Source organism: Lepisma saccharinum, chromosome 2, assembly GCF_977018435.1.
Source record: "Lepisma saccharinum chromosome 2, izLepSacc3.1, whole genome shotgun sequence".
NCBI classification, from domain to species: Eukaryota; Metazoa; Arthropoda; class Insecta; order Zygentoma; family Lepismatidae; genus Lepisma; species Lepisma saccharinum.
This window is the reverse complement of record NC_139230.1, coordinates 68,236,709-68,258,734: the sequence shown is the minus strand read 5'-3', so window position 1 is coordinate 68,258,734 and position 22,026 is coordinate 68,236,709. Positions and strand designations below refer to the sequence as shown.

At 39.3% G+C, this 22,026-nt stretch overlaps 1 protein-coding gene across 2 annotated transcripts in view; it reads right to left on the bottom strand.

Moving 5' to 3' along the window:
• The window catches only part of FoxP (forkhead box transcription factor P), a 1,057,401-nt gene that overhangs the window by 770,771 nt on the left and 264,604 nt on the right, over positions 1-22,026 (bottom strand). The window contains exon 3 of one of the 2 annotated variants that reach the window (XM_083117436.1): positions 7,717-7,798. The exons of the other annotated variant lie outside the window; for it this stretch is intronic. The gene's annotated coding sequence lies outside the window, so the exon portion shown is untranslated. The remainder of the gene's footprint in view (positions 1-7,716; positions 7,799-22,026) is intronic. 2 annotated transcript variants of the gene reach the window in all.

Below are 22,026 nucleotides of genomic sequence, written 5' to 3'. Positions count from 1 at the left end.
TTCCATGATACTTGGTAGGTGTGTGTATAAACGGGCCCAAATGAAGAAATACGTGTTTTTTTTGTTTCGGCTAAAAAACTATTTTAGGGGGCAACCCCCCCTCAAATGTCAATATGAGGACAAATTTAAGTGGGCATTTGATTTGTGTGTCCCCCTCCGATTTCCATGAAACTTGGCAGGTGTATAGTGGGGCTCAAAGGAAGAAATACATGTTGTTTTTTTTTGTTTCAGCTAAAAAAACGGTTTTACAGTGCGAAACCCTCTGAATTGTCAAGATGAGGACAAATTGAAGTGGGGATCTGACCCCTATGTCCTCCTCAGATTTCCATGAAACTTGGCAGGTGTGTGTATAAACGGGCCCAAATGAAGAAATACGTGTTTTTTTGTTTCGGAAAAAAATTTGTTCTAGGGGGCAACCTCCTCTCAAATGTCAAGATGAGGACAAATTGAAGTGGGGATCTGACCCCTGAGTTCCCCTCCGATTTCCATGAAACGTGGCAGGTGTATAGAGGGGCCCGAAGGAAGAATTACGTGTTTTTTTGTTTGAGCTAAAAACTGTTTCAGGGGGCAAAATCCCCTCAAATGTCAAGATGAGGACAAATTGAAGTAAGGATCTGACCCCTGTGTTCCCCTCAGATTTTCATGAAACTTCGCAGGTGTATAGAGGGGCCCAAAGGAAGAAATACGTGTTTTTTTGTTTCGGCTAAAATACTGTTTTAGGGGGCAAAACCCGCCTCAAATGTCAAGATTAGGACAAATTGCCGTGGGAATCATCTGACCCCTGTGTCCCCCTCAGATTCCCATGAAATTTGACAGGTGTATAGAGAGGCCGTATGCCCCCTGTTTCTTCCTATGCCATATTTACGTGGTTTCGGGGACAGATCCCCACTTCAATTTCTCCTCATCTTGACATTTGAGGGGGGGGGGGGCTCTATACACCTGCCAAGTTTCATGGAAATCGGAGGGGGAGACTTAGACCTCCCTAGTAAGTAAGTGTATTAATTAATTACAAATCGCGCACGCGAGCACACACACTATATATATATATATATATATATATGTGTGTATGTATATTATATACATATGTATATTAGCAGGTAACAATATGTTATAAGCACATTCTTACTTTCCAAAGAAGCGCATGTGGGATGGCAAAACGGATCCGGATCCGAAAATTGCGGATCCGGATCCGAAAGTACCTGATCCGGATCTGAAAGTACCGGATCCGGATCTGAAAGTACCGGATCCGAAAGTTTTGGATCCGGATCCGAAAGTTCTGAATCCGGATCCGAAAGTTCTGAATCCGGATCCGAAAGTTCTGGATCCGGATCCGAATCTGAAAATTCCGGATCCGCGGATCCGGATCCGGATCCGGATCTGAAAATTCCGGATCCGCAGATCCGGATCCGAAAAATTTTAGGGGATCCGGAACCAACCGGATTCGGATTTCGGATCCGCCAGGATCCGGATCTGGCCACCCCTAGTGTCGATTACAACATAAAATTTGTAGTCTTATTTACGCACCTCTGTGTTCCTTCACGCCACGATGCCTGGCGCAGAAAATTACTTGGGTCTTTCTTGCCTTCGCACTCAAAATTGCCCATTGTTTGGCCGAAGATATGTACCCAGGATGCCTACCCACACGCTAATTTCACGACAAGAGGGGAGCTAGTCCGCAGCTGCTTAAAACAGCTGCCAATAATTTTGGCACACGTGAATGGCTGGAGCAGTTAAATGGATGTTTTAATGTTCGATTGTGCATTGTGTTCCATTCCACGTGAAAAATAATACGGTCTCCGTGGTTTAGCGGTTAGTAAGGTGCGAGAATTTTGGAACGTGATCATGTGGCAATCTCTTTGCATGTAGTGCACCCTGATGAGGCCATGACCCCTGGACTCACAGCCAGGATGATACTCTGCTCTGGTTGGCTTTGGGTTGTGGTCGATCTTCGTGGCGCAGTGGTCAGCTTGATGTTCTACGGAGCCAGGGATTCCAGGAACGAACCTTGGGCAAGGCATGAGTGTATCTCTAGTCCCATGTAATTCGCTGCACTTTTTGACTCTCTGCACTCGCGCGTTTAGTTGGTTACACAGTGCAACACCGACTCGTCTACTTCGTTGATTTGGTGTAGTGTATTTGGTGTCTGCACCGTTTTGCACTACGTTCTGGAGAGGTGTAGTGTGTACTGAATGGTCACGTGGTGAGTGCTAACTAATGAAGTGAACGTTTAAAGCGGCAGACAGGCACTTGTTGAATCTTCTGAACTTGAACACCGCTTATCGTCTACTTGGTTGACGTCATTTCCTTGCACCAGCCTAACACCGGGATACACCTGCACTACACCTAGTGTCCAAAATATTGCAGCGAACTGGACACCCGTTGGGCTATTGTGTTTTGTCACATCTTAATCAGTTTGTCATTCATCCTCATCGTCGCGTAAAAATATGAAAAAACAGCAGTAACACTCAATTTTTCAAAGTGGCCGTCATCGAATGCAATACACATTTGCTAACGTTCTGGAAGTTTGAGAAGAAGATTTCTGGCTCTACACGCATGATGTACACGGCCACAATGACCCAATAATTTGTCGTGAACTTCTGGCTATCCAAAACGTCTTTCAATGGTGTAAACATAATACAGTCCCAGGGAGCCAAGTCAGGACCATGAGGAGGTTGAAGGAAAAAAATCCCACATGTAAATATTCTTAACGCTCCCAACGTTAATGCTGTGGTGTGTGGAAGGTCCGTTGTCATGGAAAAGACAAGAAACTGTCGTTTCCTACGCTTGGAGTGCTTTGATGACTTTTTTCTCGGCAAGGAGTGCTTAGTAGTACTGTATGTAGACGGTATTTTGACCGGTGAGAAAATATACCATTTGAATAACAAGAGCTCAACATGGTTCTTGGCTGTAGAACATGAGGCTCGTTCTTCACACAATCTCATTCTTCTCTAAACACCCTCACCTGATTATGTGCTGAGCAACAATAGACAATACCTCCCCTCTCTCGCCGATAGCCTGATTATGACTGACTGGTGCAACGGAGCGGAATCCTAGTACCGACAAGCTATAACATGTTCTAAACATGTCAGAGTATGCGTATGCTCCATCCATTGTGTCTTGCGTTCCTTGGAACTAGATTCCTGTTCATATTTGAACAACCTTCGTAATATTTTGTTTTAGTTCTTGACTTAGTTGATCTCTGTAAATATTGTTTTAATTTTAAAGGAACGTACGTTGTATTACTACAAGAACCCTGTCCAATATTTTGCTTTTGTATCTAACCAATCAGTCCATTTGTTAGTGTTGATCGTAAGAAACTATGAACTTGGGGTTGAACTCCAGATTTCATCTTCTCAATCCGATCACTTCACATCCCCTATACCAGTAAAATAAGTGATAGGGACTGGACAAACAGTTTTAAAGTAGGATCCAAACCACTACCTACTACCACCGGGTATCGAACCCAGCAGACACGTAGCCAGGGGGAGGACCCAAAGGGCTGAAGCCCTCCCCCCTCCGGAAATCATAGAAATAGCTAATTTAAATAGTGTAGTGGTAATTAATGTTACTTCCTTAGCAGGATTAAACGCCTTGTATAAGAAGTAATATACTGTGAAATTCATCTTCAGGGCTTCCACCCAGCAACCTTTTTGCCTTTAGATGATAGCTGCTGATTAGGGGTCAGCCCCCTCCAAAGTTAATTTCTGACTACGGGCCTGGAATCCAGGACCTCTTCATTACACGATCACTATACCATCGATGAGGCATGAGAGAGAGGAGAGAGGGGGAAATTCACGAACTACTTTAAGAAAGTTTCTTTATTTTCCCTGCGTTACTCTGCAGGAATGGATGCTACATGAAAGTAATGATTACCCACTTGGAAAAAAGAATTTATGATTTAAGACGATACTACTTCCATCTGATTGGATGTTGCATCATGACGATATTGAATTTGTGGCAAACTCTTTAATGATTGTAATGTATGTACGTAGAAATAAATGTCTTCTTCATTTCACTTTCTCGAAAACAAGTCAAGTATGCTATCTAGAGAGGGGGGGGGGGCGAGCGAGCGAGAGAGAGAGAGAGAGAGAGAGAGAGAGAGAGAAATTGAGAGAGACGGAAAGATATGATTCTATGGAAAAATAATAGCGTTGTAAACAAAGAGATGGCACGATTGCCTCCTTACTTTTACTCCCCTTTTTTATGCTGTTCCAGAATCTTCTGTTTTCTTTTATAACAAACAGCAGTTCGAATTCCCACTTTTTCCCATCCCAGATTGTAAACTCTGGCGCCAAAACTTTGTTCCCCAATCTTGAGCTAACTACGAAGGAATTTTTCGCGAGCACTAATTAGAAGCATGAGTCGTGTATTGCCCTTCTTTCTCGAAATCTTGTGTGTATAGTTCAAATAACAGTTCAATCCTCCTGACAAACATTTCCCTGTCCCCTGTCTCGGCTCCCAACTTCGCGACCCCGTCGCCAGAAAATGGGTCGCGACGCTATCAGAGCTCCCCAGCTTGTTAAAACATCACCAGATGACGGGAAGAGTGGGTGGGGGGAAGCTGAAGCAACTCACGTGAAACGGTCCCAAACAACTTCCCAGATAAACCAGCGAGAAGCAAAATTATACTGCAAGAAATTAATTTCTTCAACCGAAATCTAGGCTCTTTGCTATCCGCATTCCAGCATTTGTTTCTGTTGTATAAACAAACTAACTTTGTTCTCTAACTTTGTTCTGTTTTAACGTTTGCCTATCCGACAAAGCGTAATCTGTGCGTGGTGGGTAGTTTTCGCAATATAATCTTCGAGTGTTGATTCACTCGCTTTCGTTTGCGTAAAATTTCGGGAAAGCTGTTGTTGTTCTAGCTTTAATTTGGTATTTGTTATTCCGAATAAATTAAAAGTGCCTTTATAAATGCTATTATGGAAAATAATGCATGCAAACCGAACGCTGAAGAGCGTGGAATCAAAACCACGATTCTTCTTTGTGTGAAAATTACCGCACATTAAACATTCCTACTGCAATACTATGCGGAGTTGGCCAACTACAAAAGCAATATTTATTCGTTTGATACTTCCTAATCAGTTAACTTTCAGCGAAGCGGAAAAGAGGTGGTAGGTACCTCCTGTCTGTGTAAACTTTCGATGTCTCTGAACCTACTAGACTTATAAAGATACAATTTGGCGAACTGGTAATTCAACCAAACAATGGCTCTCATACGACAAAATATCAGATCTCACTCTCAGTGAGGGTCGACAATCCCCATCACGAGACCTGTCACCTCCAGCTTTGTAATGGTTCAGCCAGAAGGTCTCAGGAAACTTGCGTGTGGGATCCCAACTGATAGTAACATACTTGCTGTAGGAAAAACTTTCATTGATCTATACAAACTTGGTTGTAAAATCAACACTTAACATTTGGTAATTTAGTGCTAAACAAGGAAATCTTCTCCCATGTGAAAATTGAAGGGCTCGGGTGTAAAACATGATAAGCGACATTTGACAAATTTTGTGTTACAAAGTAAAATGTGCCATCCTTCAATTTTTGAGTGGGATTGCCATGTCAAACAATTTGCATTGGACCCAGTGAAGTCTTGTGAAATTGGTAAACACAACACGAAAACAATTTATCTACAGTATAGCTTCTAATAACTTTTTCTTAATGAACTCAGAAATGACCAAAATGTCACTTACCATGTTTAACACCCGAGCCCTTCAATTATTATAGGGTATGATAAATATTATTGGCCCCAGGACATTTTGTCTTTTGTCCTGTAATAATGGCTTGCTCTACCATGAGCTCATTCCTACCCCCTTGGAAAACATTTTGTATCCTCACCACATGCAACAACTCTCGCGGTTAAACGTGACAATTATTTAATATTCGGATAAAGTATACCTACTGAAGCAAGTGGATGATATGGAAAGAACATCATGAATCTGAGATGACATGAAAAAAAATATATTAAACAACACGGAAATCTTACTTCCACGAAGGCAGAGAGCGTTAAGTCTGCGAGATCTGTTGACACGTATTCGAATATACTATTTGAAGAGGAATTAGGTGGGATTCTCAAACACTTGCTATCAAAAGGTAATAAAACAGATAGTTTAATCGCTTGCTTGAGAGATCAATTTTAGCTCCCATTACATCATGGTTCCGTTGCTTCCATCCTCCAGATTTCTCCCCTTGGTAACAAAAAGTATTCAAGAGTGTTCCGTTTATGGTATTAAAAGCCATGACGCGATTAAGTTATCGGAGCGCCCACTAACGTTTGCTGGCCGTCCGCATTTACTGCAAATTGTAGGAAATGGGTAATTTTGTTTCATTTTAACTCCTGTCACTACTGTTGAACGCAACCACAAATGCATGAAAGCACCCGAGCTACCTGAACGTTAAATGATAATTCGACCACCAAAGGCACCGGCAGCATTGTCTGAAACGTGTTAGTTAATGATAAAAACAAGGAATCGCATGTGTGGAAATCATTTCACGATGGGAAAGGATACATAAAGCGAAGTTTTATCCATTCTTGATTTTGACAAAGGATTTCATTCATGTGGGAAGAGAAGAAAACCGAAGAAGATCATTAAGATGCATCAAGTGGAGGGAGTATTCTGAGTGGCTCTCTAGCATATTGCCCCTTGTCTCAGATGTTCTTCCGAAAATATATGGATATATTGGGCGATACTGCAATCTTCTGTTAGATTTCGATTTTGTAATGTATCTTCTCTACATCTCTAGGTTAATCGTGCCGAGAATGGAGCATGGTCCAATGAGACAAGTGCGAAAACCGCTGCATTAAAAACGCGATAAATTTGAAATTACATCACTGACGTCGGCTACAAGTAATTGGTGAGCAGCAATGTCTCTTCTGACATTCTGCAATTTGAATCTAAGCTTACAACAAGCGCAGGGAAAACAACAATCGCTCTGTCTGCTGCATGCCAACGCTTCTTACGAGCTTCGTTACGATGCTAGAGTAAATATCAAGTTGCAAGGCGGGTGACATTCGTGGATCTGCCGGAATGGCACAATTATTAAGCATACGCCCAATACTGTAGCTTGACATAAATATATACACTGATAACATCCTCGCTTCTTGTGTGATACTATCTATGTTCATGTTTTGTATTCCATTTCACCACAAGAAAGCCAACCGTACATACAAATAATTCACAATGTATCAAGAAACACTTGAACTTCACACAATTCATCAGACTCATTGCTGATTCAAATCACGTGATATTACTTTCCACTGAACGTCAGGCATCCTCTTACATGTTCCTTACGTGTTCCCTGTTATATGTAGCAACAGAACATGTTTTAGGCCCAAATTATGACATGTACGTGTACATCACTTGCGTAATTACAACTATCCAGTGTCGTGCGCACAATATGAACCCTGGCCAGTTGTTTTACAAATTAAGTGCCGATTTTCTCCTCCTTATGGAGTAAATTAAGATGTCACCGAATATCTGGTAGATTCGACGCTTGGAATGGGCAATAAAAAAGAGTGATTTGTATCTACTAGAAATATGACCATGACGATGATTACAGCTTGTTCGTCTAAGAGATAGACTGTGTGACAGAGAATTCTTCGCGTATTCATGTTAAATCTTATCTTAAGAGTGCCTCTTGGAATCAACTAAGTAATTTATATGAGCGCAAATACAATTGATCAATTATGTTCGTAACATAATATATGCATCCTACCTTCAATGCTGGCTGCCGACCCAATCCCGACCGTCTCTCATGAGCCTCCGAGATGGCAAGGAAGACAAGTCGGCTGCCTAAGCTGAAACAAAGAAGAAAGCATGTTCAGGGTGCGACCAACTAATTTAGAATAATATGATATTTGAACTCTCCTTGTCTGACGCATAAAACTAATATTCTAATATGAATCTTATAACAGCTCTATGTTTTTCTCTAAATCAAAAGGAATTTCACATCTAATTTAATACAAAAATAAATCATAATTTACAACTAAGTACCAATCCGTAAATCAATAGAGATTCCAGTAACATTTAATGAAGTAGTTCCTTATTAGGAAATAAAGCAAGTGTTTTATCTTCTTTACAAACAAATAACCAAAATATGTCGATATATTCATGGTCATCTTTAATTAATCTAACGTCTCCTATTTCTATTGTCAATTAGCAACGAGCATTGATATGCTAGAATAATACAGGACGCCTAGGTTTCTTCAGGTTGGGGTTTGGCATAAGGTCTAAGAATTCCATACTACAAAAAAGGACAACCTTATGTAAACAAAATCAGTTTCGGATGGATATAGCTAAAGACTCAGTACTTGAAAAAGATAAACGGCAATAAAATTACCAACAACGTGAAACGTGACAACAATGTGGAGAAAAGATGAATTTTAGTTCAATAAGATGAAGCAAACAAGGTTATAAGAAATGAGAGTTGAGAGAACAAGCAGATAGATCAAGAATGAGCTTGATTTGTTTGCAAACTTTATAACTAGAGCCCGGAAGTTTGGCAAAATGCCTCTTTTTATCTACTGCATATATTGATAAAATTTTTCCGGATATACGTTTCTTATGTTGTTTCGAATGTTTTAGAAGCCTTTTCATTTTGCCTATTTTGCCTATTTGGGACCCACTGCCTATTTTTAATTATAATGCCTATTTTTGCCTTTTTCAGTGAAATTTGGCCATTTTTTAAAAAAAATGTGTATATAAATTATTTTCTCTCAAAAAACGTAATGGCATTTAGTTTTCTTCCGTTTATTATGTGAATAATTTTCGCCTTATTTAAGTAATATTGAACTCATGCATGTTTCAACATTGCTGAAGGAGAAAATTGTGAGAAAAATGTATTTCATGCTCAGATAGGATATTGCCTTTCGGTTAACATATCCTTGTGCATGATTGACTGCTGAAGTGGACAGGTTGATTTCGAACACAAAGAAGATATTTATGAAATCTCCCTCTCGAACCCGAAGTTGCATCTGAGCTTAGTTTTATCAGCAGCTATATATTATGCTAACAACCTTGAAAAAAATCAGTGAGGTGATAGATGCTCTTCCAGAAAATGAAGCGGCTTCAATTCGTGAAGTGAAAAAACTCCTGTGCTATTCAAGTTTATTTTTGCACATTATGGTGCATTTCCAGAGACAATTATAGCATCCATGAAAATCTACGAGGAATCTATGCAGCAGATGATGGAAGTGGTCAGCTGTTGCGGAAAAGTGCAAACGGGTAGTGAGTGCAAATGAGGACTTGAAACAATTGAAAACAATTTGTGATATTCTAAAAGGTGAAAAAGCTGTTACCCAAAACGAGTCCAGCTACTTTAGCTTGTTTTATGTATGCTCCAATAACTTCTGTCGAAGTTGAAAAATCATTTTCTATTATGAAAAACATTCTCTCTGACAAGACGACTATCAATGAATGTTGAGAACTTAAAAAAACACCTTGTAGTTATGTGCAATCAAGACGGAGAAAATTGAAATGCTCTTCCCAATGTAGATTTTAACATTTTGCCAGCAATTATAGATAAAAGTAAGCACTTTCCAAATGTGCCTTTTTCGGTTTATTTTGCCTTTTTTTCATTTTTGTGCCTATTTTCCACATTATAAATGCCTTTTTGCCTGCCTATTTTAACGAAAATAAATGCCTGAACTTCCGGGCTCTATTTATAACTCTTTACATCATTACGTTATTTAGTTAAGTTTATATTTATATTCAACAAGTACATATTTATACTTAACACAATGTCCTTCGAAGAAAATGCCGTATATTGAAACGATTCGCAATATTTGAATAAGGAATATTACAAAAAAAAATCACGAATGAAACAAAGTAAATATAGGTTTTATTCATACACTGCTCATAAGTACCGTTTCTAGAAAGACATTTCAACACAGAAGCAGCAACTAAGCCCGCAAAAGCAAACTTTCTTGGTAACATGTGCCTTGCAAATTATGCTTTGAAGGGATAGCGTCTTTCCCTTGTGGCGTGGGGGGAAAAAGAATATGAATTTCCGTTCTAACTTTTTTTCTACTTTTACGCCAACATGTTACCATTTGTACGTGTTCCACGGTAACTCGACGTTCAAACACGGACTGCAATTTCCACATTCCAATTTCGTTGTAGGCTTCTTTCTCGAACCAAACCGTCAGACAGCGTGTGAAGTTTGCGGGAAGGATCGTGACGGATGTCAGAGGGAATTTCGTCCATACTCTGAATGCCTATCAACAAGGATTTCTTCTGTACACAAACGTGAGAACACAGGGAAAATAAAGATTGGGATGGAATGAATGGGGGTGAAAACTACTGCCCTGGCAAGTGCAAATGAATCTACACCACAATTCACGTGTTGCTGGTGTGTTCGTCGAAGAAATTCAATGATTTTTTGGCGCACTTGATTTTTTTTTAACTCTGTACTGCGAAATTGTCGCCAACTTTTGCTCTTTGAATTTGCTGTCAGTTAAGTTGAACGTTCGATACGGCAAGTGGTTTCTCGTTACACGAATGGGAAATATATACTTTCAGGTCCTTTGAAGATTATAAAAATAAAATCAATTATTAAAATATATTTTCCTCCTGTTCCTATTGTACAGTTTTCACACCCGTGTTCATTTATTTTTTTCTTTAGTTGAAACTAATATTATTTCACCATACTAAAAGTTGAATAATACGGGTATAAAAGAAAAAGCACTTGGCACAAAACACACGGGAAGAGATATCTTCACAGTAGATGTAATTCAAATAAATAAGCTAAATAAACCAAACTCAACTAACGGACAATTCCGATCTTTTAATAAGAATTTCACACTTAACTTTTTACAAAATGTTTAGTTGCATTATGTACTTTAATTCAAATGAATAATTATGGGTCTTTTGAATGAAATACTTTTTTGTTGCTCTTTTTACTTTAAATCTTGGATCCTACTGTCGAAATAACAGATTATCTTCATTTTGAGGACCTAATTATGCAAGAAAATCTACAAAATCTCGATAAGTTTCACTTAAATTAATGAACTTCAGTCTAACCAGTTCTATCTAATCCATTTATTTTTAAGATTATTTCTAACACATCTAACTTTTCTATAGTATACTTGATGTACTTGTAGCTAGGTTATTGATGTTAAAAACTACACATTATCATGCATCGCAGTTTTATGACAAATGCATATGCAATAGACATAACGGAGATAACTAGTTAAAATTAAAGCAGTACGTAATTAAAAAGTGCCACTAGCAAATTGAAGATACTGTTAACTGCCTCGAAGCACACTATAAACCACGGTTGCAAATGGCATGTTCAAACATTAAACTTGGGTCTTAACACACCACAGGTGACAAGTGCCAGGCACTACAACGAAAGAAAAATAATCCGCTACATGCATTATGGATTACTACGGCTTTGTGTCTACCAGGAAAGAGTGCCACACTTTATGTTCAACATGAACACAAGAATTTCGTATTAGTCTCGCTCGGTTGCTCGTACGAAATCTTTTAAATAAGACTGAAAATTATAAGAGAACATCGTGATTTTCTGTGAAACAAATTACTTCACTGCATAATTAGACGTGGCTTCACTGCATAATTAGTCAATTGTTCACCTATTTCTTGTAGCTGAGCACTAAAATGTAATTACGACGAATAGACTGAATTTTGGAGGAAAGCCATTACCACATTTACTTACAAATTACTGAAAGTAACCTATGTTGTATTCATAACAGTAACATTTCTCAATAATTGCTTTGTAATACATCGGTAGCTCTACCTGTTTTTCTTATCATTTTGCATCGTACAACTAACTTCTATTGTTGACTTTTTCAGTTAACTTGATTTAATGTCACACCCCTCACATGCAATATTTTCCACACTTCCTTGGTATATATGCTCTTCAAGCAGTGGTGGCGATTAGGGGGAACGTGCCCCCACTTATTGCCACTTTTTGTCTCTGCACTATGGCCTCCTAATGCTAAGCCTTGTCTAACAAGAGAAAGTAAACTGCCCCCCCCCCTCCCCCAGCTTTGGCACTCAATCGCCGCTCCTGTCTTCAAGTATCTTTGTTACAAAAATCTAGTAATTTATTAATACTTCGAAGTACGATAATAGCTCTATATCACTATATCATACAATTCTCTTCACTAATATTTCTTTACTGTCCTAGGGCCTCCCCGATGGCGCAGTGGTAGCGTCGTCGCCTTGTAATCATGAGGGTGGTCCCGAGTTCGATACTCGGTGGAGGCACATAGTGGTTCGGGTCCCACTTTAAACTGTAGGCCCAGTGCCCAGCACTGTGCATAAAGTGGACTTAAAGCACCAAATCAATCAAAATACAATTTGGAACTAGAGAAGGGAATTTCACCGCATCACCTCCTGTGTATAAATACCGCCCTAGGTGGGTGTATTCATAATTCAGTTAGAGAATTCTTCTTGAAAAATATGCCAATATTGGCAGCGTGCATACAGCAGCATGTAGTGTTACTTTTTCTCAAAATTTCCTACCTGTTCTGTTATCTTGCATACAGCTGATTCGAAAACAATTAGGGAGGGCATCCACCTTACTTAGAACAGAAAAAGAATGAAGATGTCAAGGGCTGCCATAGTAAACAGTTCCAGGATGCAGAACTGGATTTTAATACACGACGGAAAAAACCATCGTCGCAATACGGAAGTCTATAACACAAGAGTTCACTTGTTTTGGTCAGAATAATAGCGCCCTCGTGCACGAATCGGTAAGCAGAAAACAGGGAGTCGATTCCAGTGAAACTTTCCAAAGTTCCTCGGTCAAATTCCCAGCAATGCTATTTCGCTTTTTTATGGCTGAAATGATCCCTACCATGGTGATTGAACCACAAAAATACCGATGCCATTTTTCTCTTCTTTCAATAGACTTTTTAAAGAAACTTCCTAAGGAACGGTTGTTTATACTCGATGTTTATCGCCGTAATAATCAAAGTTACCATCCAAAGTGACGAGCTGAAACGCTTGACTGAGCATAGTGTATTTATTGCTGGAATATTTATGGGCTAAACATAAAAGATTAGCATTTCAAGTAAAAAACAAAAGCTAACCACTTCACAAGAGAGAGGTTTCCCCGCTTCAATGCGTAAGAGCGCATTGCCCCAGGAGTCCACAATGAAGGTCAAATTCCGCCATCGTAATCATGGTAATGTCAGAATCTATAATGTGGACAATCAGTTCGAATTACCCTTGAATCATATCTATGTAAGACTCACCAATAAAGAAAAATAAACACACTTATAAAATGGATTGAACATCAATAAATCATGCAGCAATAATCTAATTTAATCATTTCTAACACACTTTACAGGAATTTTCACAGTTACTGTAAGATCCCGATGGTAAATAAAGCTAATTCTGTTGCTGTCGGTAATGCTCTGCTCAAACTAATAACACTGAAACACCTTGCCCAGGAATTACAAGCAGTCTATATACAAGCAACTCTTTTTATTAATAATAAAAATTTGTAAGTTTTAAAATACAAGGACTGTGGGTGTATAATACTCTCTTTCTCTCTATCTCCATCGCACACACACACACAAATAAATTTCAGTGTGTACTATTTCTAGTTCGGTTATTTTACGTCGCATTCTTTGTTTTACTGGGTAATGGTGGTCATGAGAATAGGTAATGAACTGATGAAGTAGATGACGGGACAAACACATATCCACGTCTTACCCAGAATTCGGACCTAGGACCCCTGGTTTCGAGTTACGCCGGCAGCTCATCACATATCGAATACGTTCCAATGGATTCTCACACGTAAGGGAACTGTTCTTGAAGTTAATCTGTGACGTATGTGCCTAGGTATTGCCCGTATTATATTCATAATTTTAACCACAAAGTTAAATACAATATCTTTGTTTCCAGAAAAAAATAAAACTGATCAAGCAAATAGTACAGATTTCCAGAATTAGCCAAGAATCCGCTGTACATATATTCATTTCATTCATTAATGTGTTCTGCGTTAACAGACAGGTTTTCACTGCATCATTCAGGCTTTACGATTTTGCGCCTTAAGTTTCATGTCAGCGTAGGTTCCACTTAATTTAATATTATCTATCAACAGATCCTTTCCCCGTTAACCATTCTTAGCCAATGTCCCATCCCATTTATTTTTCTTTTCTAGATAACTTCTAGTATTGGTATTCTTTCACCAACTCTTTTCAACACAGTTCTATTTCAGAAGTTCCATTCTTCGCCATAGACACATTTCTAAATTTTCTAGTCAATTTTTCTCACTTCTTCGTAGAGTCCAGGTGTCTGCGTCACATAACGCTACACTCCACACAAAATCCTTCATTAGTCTCTTTCTTAGTTGTTTTTCCAAAAAGTCCATAAATGACACTTATTCAATTAAAGGCTTCTTTTAATACTGCTCTTTGACTTCCTGGCTGCAGCTCATGTCACTGTTTATGATTCATCCCAGTCTTTGAAACTGTCAACTTGTTCAATACTTTGCCTCGAATTCTCCACGTTAATTCTCCTTGGTTTCTTCCCAATAATAATTGCCTTTGTTTTTTTCACATTTATATTCATCTTGAACTGGTTACAGTGGGCATTTAGAGAGAGAGGGGGAGGGAGGGAGAGAGAGAGAGAGTATACATCAAAATCACATTGAAATTTTCATCAAATCTTCCCTGTTTGCCAAGTATTCAAGGACATCTCTTGAAGTCGTCGAGTCTTGAGTTGAATCATCATTCATCCTCACCTTCGCGGTGTGACGAAGAATAAGGTAACCCGGTTGATATCGAGTATGGTTGGTTATAAATTACTTTTTTCTAAATGCAAACAAAGCTTTTCAATTACGAATTTAGATTTCAAAGTTCACATAAAATACTCACATGTTGGAATGTTGCAAAGGTTACAGTTATTCTTTTGAGGGTAATAGCGCGTCGTGTGAAGCAAATTGCATGGCAGGGAAACTTGACAACGGAAAATATAAAAAAACGGCGTAGAAAGGGAAATGCATGGTTGCTAATGCATTACGCTGCATACAGGTGAATAATAATTGCCATAAGGAATCAAATAAATACATGGGAAAAATTGCAAGAACCATAACAAAATCGGGCCCGTCGTTCTCGAAGAAGCTGGAACACAACACAGCATCCGAGAAGCGCCGATTCTCATCCTGCGAAACACAAGCAAAAAAGAAAGCTTCGCGCCAAGGGCACCAATGTTATTAACAGCATTTGGAACATTCAGTCCGGGTAAACTGGCGTAAGAAGAAAGTGTAGTATGGGCCTTCCCCCTTCTTCCGTCCCATCCCATCCCATGCCAATATTCAATAACTGGAGATTTCAACGAAACCAATCAAGCCGCTTTATAGAGGCAATTTTCTTTTACGAATGCTCGCTTGTTTGACGTGCTAGCGGCCGAAGCCGATCACACAGAAAGGAGCAAGAAACAACGTGTCAGATTGAAAGCGGGCGCCGTCTTATTAGGAATTTGCCACTCCATGCAAGATTCCTTAGCAGAATTAACTATGCACATTTCTAACACGGAAAAACTAATTACGTGGTAAGGGGACAAATCAGCTTTAGTTGTCCTCTCTCTCTCTCGTTTCTCCCAACGTCCCTCTCTTTTTTTTTTAATTTGTCAGAGGTTTGTCAGGATGGATTAGGCCTGGACCAGCTACCATCACTCAGCTTCACTTTTCTCCTTGCTGTTGAAGTCTTTCCCTACCATTTTACCACCTCTCCCCCTCCTCCGCACCGGCTCTCTTCAGTATGTGTGCTGCACGGGCCGGTCTTCTCTGAGGCTCGACAGTCCCGACTCATCATCTACAATGGTCCTTCCAGTTGGCCCTCCGCCTGAGCTTGTACCCCCTTATCCTTTGTCCCTAGCAATAAAACTGGAGAGACCACTTCATACATGCATTAGTATAAATTAATTCAGCCTCAATAGTAGGAAATAAAACGAGGTTGCTGTGAGCGGACGGAGTAATGGCAGATGAACGCTGTTTATTACGGGAGACGGGCGCATCCCGGGGCTCCTCCCCCCCTCCACACACACAGCCCTGCGGTTTTCACTGTAAAAAGTTACGGGCAATAAACAACGAGGGAATAACCAGGAGGTTTTCGGCGTCCCTCGCTCTGTTCATACACATATTTACGAGAGATGGAGACAACAAGGAAAAGAGAAAAGAGGGAGGAGGAGGGAAAAAGAGGGGGGCGCATCAGGAGAGGAACGAGGAGGTCACTACAACGGAAGAAAAAGTACGGATGCAAAAGAGTAGGTTGAAGTTTCGTACGCATACAGGTAATCATATCCCATGTCCGCAATAAAATAAATACATCGAGAGAAAGAGTCGTCAAGCGGTGAGACAAAGACGGCGGAAGACGGGAAGGACATCAATGCGAAGGACCGGGACATATTTCTCTCAAGACGTCAATACAACAGTTAAAACGGAGGAATAAAGCGGACTTCTCTGAGCAAGGAGGAACAGTGCTTGTACATAGGAGCAGGTATGTCGTACTGCTCGTAAATAGCGCAAGGCAGTACTTCGCTACGGTCCCATATAAATAATCGATCTTATCATCCAGTCACTTCCAATTTGTTATTGTGATTATGTAATCTCGTCGCTAAATGCAATAAAAACAGTCCATAAAATGAAGAGAAGGAATCGAAGACGTGCATCTGCATGAGTGATGAAAACACACGGGATCAGGTAACAAAAGAAAATTTCTCCATAATCTCTTCGATCTCTCTGGTGTGATGAGCACCTCACTCCCTCTGCCAAATCTTGTTTATCACTTACTCTGATTGTGAACTCGAAACTTTCTGATAGTAATGCAATTGAGTACTTTAAGAAATGGTATTTTTACTACTGTTTATTGATTCATATCTAGGTCTGCATAATAATTATAAGGAAGTAAGTGTCTACCTACAAATGCTGATTAAATTTAACTTACTTTACCTAGATGTCCGATAAGACCATGCATGACACACAATTGATCAATGGTTAAGAAATATGGGAAAGCAATGCCAATGGTTGCTGGGTAAATACTTAGAATATTTAGTTTTCTAAATATGTGACGCATACTTTTCCACTTGTAAGTGCAAAATGTACATGTTGTTGTTTTCTACGGGTGCACTTCTAACAACAACGATCTTGGTTTGATTTTGGATGGGACATAGTTCGGATCCCAATGATTGATTAACAAACTTTGCAATCACGTTGGTCATTGCGCTAAATCAACCAGTGAAAAAGTACACGAAGTAAAAGCAACAACACAATTGCTTCTAAGTTCATTTTTAATAATAACAATCATAATATAAAAATGGAAAATGTATTAAACGTCTGAACATTGATTCCTGGAACCAGTTCTTTCCCACGTGTCATAACGAACGGAAACAATATCTTAATGTAAAGCCACCTCGGTGGACGAGAGTGTCGAGTAATAGATTCACCATCTCGTCTCTTAAAATTCCGAGTTCGAACTCTGGCGTGAGCATGAACATTCCTTTTGGAGTGCCCCTTCATCAAGTCAATTTTATCATCAATCATCCTGATCGTGGCGATTACACTAAAACAGAGAAACGACGTAAATAAGAAGAATACAAATACAAAATAGCAGAAAATGTAATCGTCGGGTTCGATTCCCCGAAGAGAAAGCATATTTACTAGCTTTTGTACGAATACATTTAATAGAAACTCTTATTCATGCAAAAACTAAATAAAGACATACATGATGTTGAACTACAACGTGAAAGGCCTTAAAAGATATTTCAGGTGCATTTTGAAATTAATATAGCAGTTCCAGAGGCCGTGATAATATTATTACTCAGAGCAGAAGAATTTCTGCGTTCACTGGAGTTGAAACAACATGTATTTTAGATATGAAAGCCTTTGCAGCTCAGCGCCAAATGAGATGGGAGACGAACGAAGTCCCTCATTTTTAGTCCTTCCTACTCGAACACAAGATGGGGAGTCACGGGAAGCAGCGTACCTGACTTGGGATTCAATCGGCCAGCTTCTCGACCCTCGAATGTAAAATCGGGTCTTAACACTGATGTTATCCGCTTCCTGTATAACCACCCCTCCTCTTCACCTTTTCAAAATCTCCATTCTCCAAGCAAGCCTTGCTCACGCATACGTTCCTCCGCTGTTCCGAAGGCAACCCAGCCACGAAGGCAAGCTCCCAAGGGGGAAACTTCCGAAAACTACAATCTAAAGATCGCAAACTTAGCTTAAGTGGAAAGCTAATGTCACTACTTTCGCTTCTCCTTTCAATATTTCTGCAATTTGAACGTGCCCATGAATGCAAAGCAACATAAATAACCGTAAGACAGAAAACCGCACAAGCCTGCAGGAAACAATGTAGTACGCTAAGTCATCCGAAACTTGGAAGGAACAACTTGCAACAGAGTGATTTATAAGGAATAACTTTGGTCTCAAAATTCTTTGTTGACCTAGTCAATACTGAATTACTGACATATAATTAAAAATCGAGTAGCAGATTAGTAAACGAACAATAACTGTACCTAGAAATTGAAGCGACTAATCCAGAGAGGATGGAACTTTTAGTTGAAAGAAAAACCGAGAATTGGTATCTTCTGAAACACTGTGATTAGCTCGAGATTCAGAATTGAAACACGATGCTCTCTGCTCGTTCGAGACTTTATAAATTGAACCATTCTGCTGTTGTCTTGTATTCAAAGGAGTTACAGGTTTGGTCACCGATATAGACACATTTGCACAATATTTCTATCAGACTTTAAACTGTAGATCCGGTCCATAATAACCTAGCTGACTTAAAACACACCTTGACTTCAAACTCTGTCCTGAGATGAAACAGAGATTGTGCTTGCAAAGCATACACCACCTCAACACCTATTCTAAATTTCTTGCACAAATGACCATTTAGTGCAAATTTATCTCCACACTCCCTAAATTGCAAATACTTCCCCCCTGCCTCAGTGACGTGTTCACGATTTTGTTTCACACGGAGCACAGGCAAATTAGGATGGGACTGTGTCGTCCCAATCTTGATCTCATCTCAGAAGTCCGAGACCACGCCGAGACAGAGACCGTCTTTTAAAAGATGAGACAAAACGAGACGACCATATCGCTAAACAGAAAAACGTTATCAAGAAATTGGACATTTCTTAATAATCTCCATACAGCATTATTTCGTGACTCGAGATGAGATCGAGAAATGGCCTCAGCAATAAGTTATCTTGATGATGGGAAATAAATTATGAAATAAGTGAACGAACAAACTATAACATGTCCATGACATAGCCAGGATTCGAACCTAGGACCCTTGACTTGGTAGCACGCTACGCTCTCCACTCCGCCACTAAGAAACAAATGCAATTGTAATTGTTTAATCCCGTTATCTGGCAAGCTGAGATCCGAGATTTGATGCACGTGAAGGCTCATTCAAAGCATTACAGTCCTTATTAGCCTCGTTGTAAAAGTGGCCCTTGGATAGCTGAAAGTTCCGGCAAAAATGAACCTCCATTGCGCTTGAAAGTGATGCTTTGGTGTCGCATCAAAAATCTTAACGCTGACTACAATGAGCTCTCATTGGACAGAGACAAAGCGAGGGAGAAAGACAGAGGCGAGAGATGAAACAACTGTATAATTCAACGTTAAGACTTCCCTGAAATTAGCAGCATGACGAATATGATACCAAATAAAAATTCAGCGGGTTTGAGGGCAGAGCACCGCAACAGAACATTCTCTCGCTCAGATCCTCCGTCCTCTTCCGTGATCTCATCGGCTTTTATTGAGTCTCTTTGATCTCCCCGTAGGTAGAGGCCAATGAAAGACCATGGCCGGCTAGTTGATTTGAGATGAAGTGACTGAGCGGCCTGTGATACTGGTGGAAAAGCTACCATTTCTACTTTCTGACGATAAGGCATTTTCGATCCGACGGTGTTGATTCAAATATGCGACGTTGCCTGATGACGAAATAGAAAAGTACGGTAAATTTGGAATTTTACACCGCGAAGTCAGATGGACTAGCAACATCAGGAAGTTATTTTTTAAGCATGTTACTTGAGAGAGTAGTAAAAATAAAAAGCAGGAGGAACCTAGAATAAAGAACCGATCTCTTTAAAGCCAAGGGTACTGAATTCGCATTCCTGTTGTTTAGCTATCTTCTTGATCTCTAACTTGTTTCATTGCGTACGCCATCAACGAAAGTAGAAAGTGATACAAAATAACATAACATGGTGTTGAATCTTTTGTACTTTAGGTCTACTGTTTTGCCTGTCTCTAAATTACACCTATGCTGTGGATATCGTGGGTTCTAATTTCCATTTATTTGATGCATTATTAATCTAAAAATAAAATGAGTTAAGGGCGGAAAATTCACTCAGCACAAGTTTCCATGGGAAAAGATGGATATAAACAATGTCAGTTCAGATTGGACATCCATTAAATATCTATTTTTAGATTTACATTCGTTATACACACACACGAGATATTCTTTTAAAGATATTTTTTGACGCCAATTAAATATCTAAAAATGGACACCATTACAATTAACACCACTGCACTCCTATTTTCTCCCATAATTTTAAAATAGTTTAATGTTACCAGTGTAAATTTTGTTCAGAGATCTGCATAACGGCGTGTAGGTAAGGCTTCATAACTCATTTTTCTTATTCTTTATTGCTTACAAACCCTTTTACGTGCAAGTAGACCAGTTCTTTGGAGATGAAATTCTTGTACGAAAGTAATACAACCTGCCTGCATAACAGTTCAACAGAGACAAAGAAAATGAGTAGAAATGCATGGAAGGATTCGATAAATATCAAAGGTGCACGAAATGTTCCCCCGTAGGATTTGACGCTTTGGATTTCCGATTGCGTGAGGCCATGTGTAAACTCTACATTGCAGAGAGTTAACTATTTTGTCCCCAGGCATACATTAAAATTTAACTCTTCACCAAAGCATAGTCTCTGTCTCTCAACAGAAAACACAAAAAGAAGAAAAGAAAGCTGAAAGTTGTTTATGTTTTCCTTCAAGCCATCTAACTTTTAAAATGAAATTTCGACATAAAGACAGATGCATTAGTTCCTAAAACAAGAAAGAAGGCTTTATTGTTCATTATTTTTACAATAAAGGGCAATAAACAGACAGTTTTCGTCTACCGGTGAAAGATAAGACCATTATAGCTTATTCTAGACAATTAAACTCAAATTTATTGTAATTAACCTGATAGTGATATCATATCAATATGTCAAGGCAACCATACACTGTCGAGATTTTGATCAGACAAACACGGGGAATGAAAGATAAATGTTTAAATGCATAGCCACCACCTTCCTTAAAGAATAGTAGGCTTTAAAATAATCAGTGGCGTGCCCAAAGGGGGTTAATGGGGGTTATAACACCACCTTTTGGTCCGGTATTCCTAAAAAAAGAATGTCAAAAGGCAGGAAAAGATGGAAAAATGAGGGTTGACTACTACAAAAAGTATACGTAACCTCTCCCTATCAAAAATCCGGGGAACGCCACTGCAACCAACTGATTACCTCCTACTTACAACTCTCACGATGAAGAATGAAGAAGATATTATTAATGAAGAAGAAGATATTGAACCACAAACCAGGGCAGGCTTGACACACCTCATCAGATGTCTATGAAATTTGCACAACCTATATACTTTCCCATTATAAAACACGTTGACGGGGAGGACAGGTTGACTGTATGGAGCATTAAAAATATAATAATGTATTTCAAGAACGAGATATTCGAATACTGTCATCATTATTTGAATTTCCTTATTTATCCTATAGATAGAAAAAGTGATGTTAACACTAATCCACAAGAGACAATTATCTATTTTATGTAATTCTTGTGCTCCAAAGAAGCTTCAAAGAAATCTGCATGTCAGATAAGGTCGTCGTGTCCACAAAAGCCATTATTGTTTTCGATCTCATGTAGAGGAACTGGCGATTTCCGCATTCTCTTCAAAAGGATGAAGCAATGGAGTTGCAGGGACATCGCTATTGACTAAAAGGATAAATACGAATCTAAAGGGGGTAGGGAGTAAGAAAA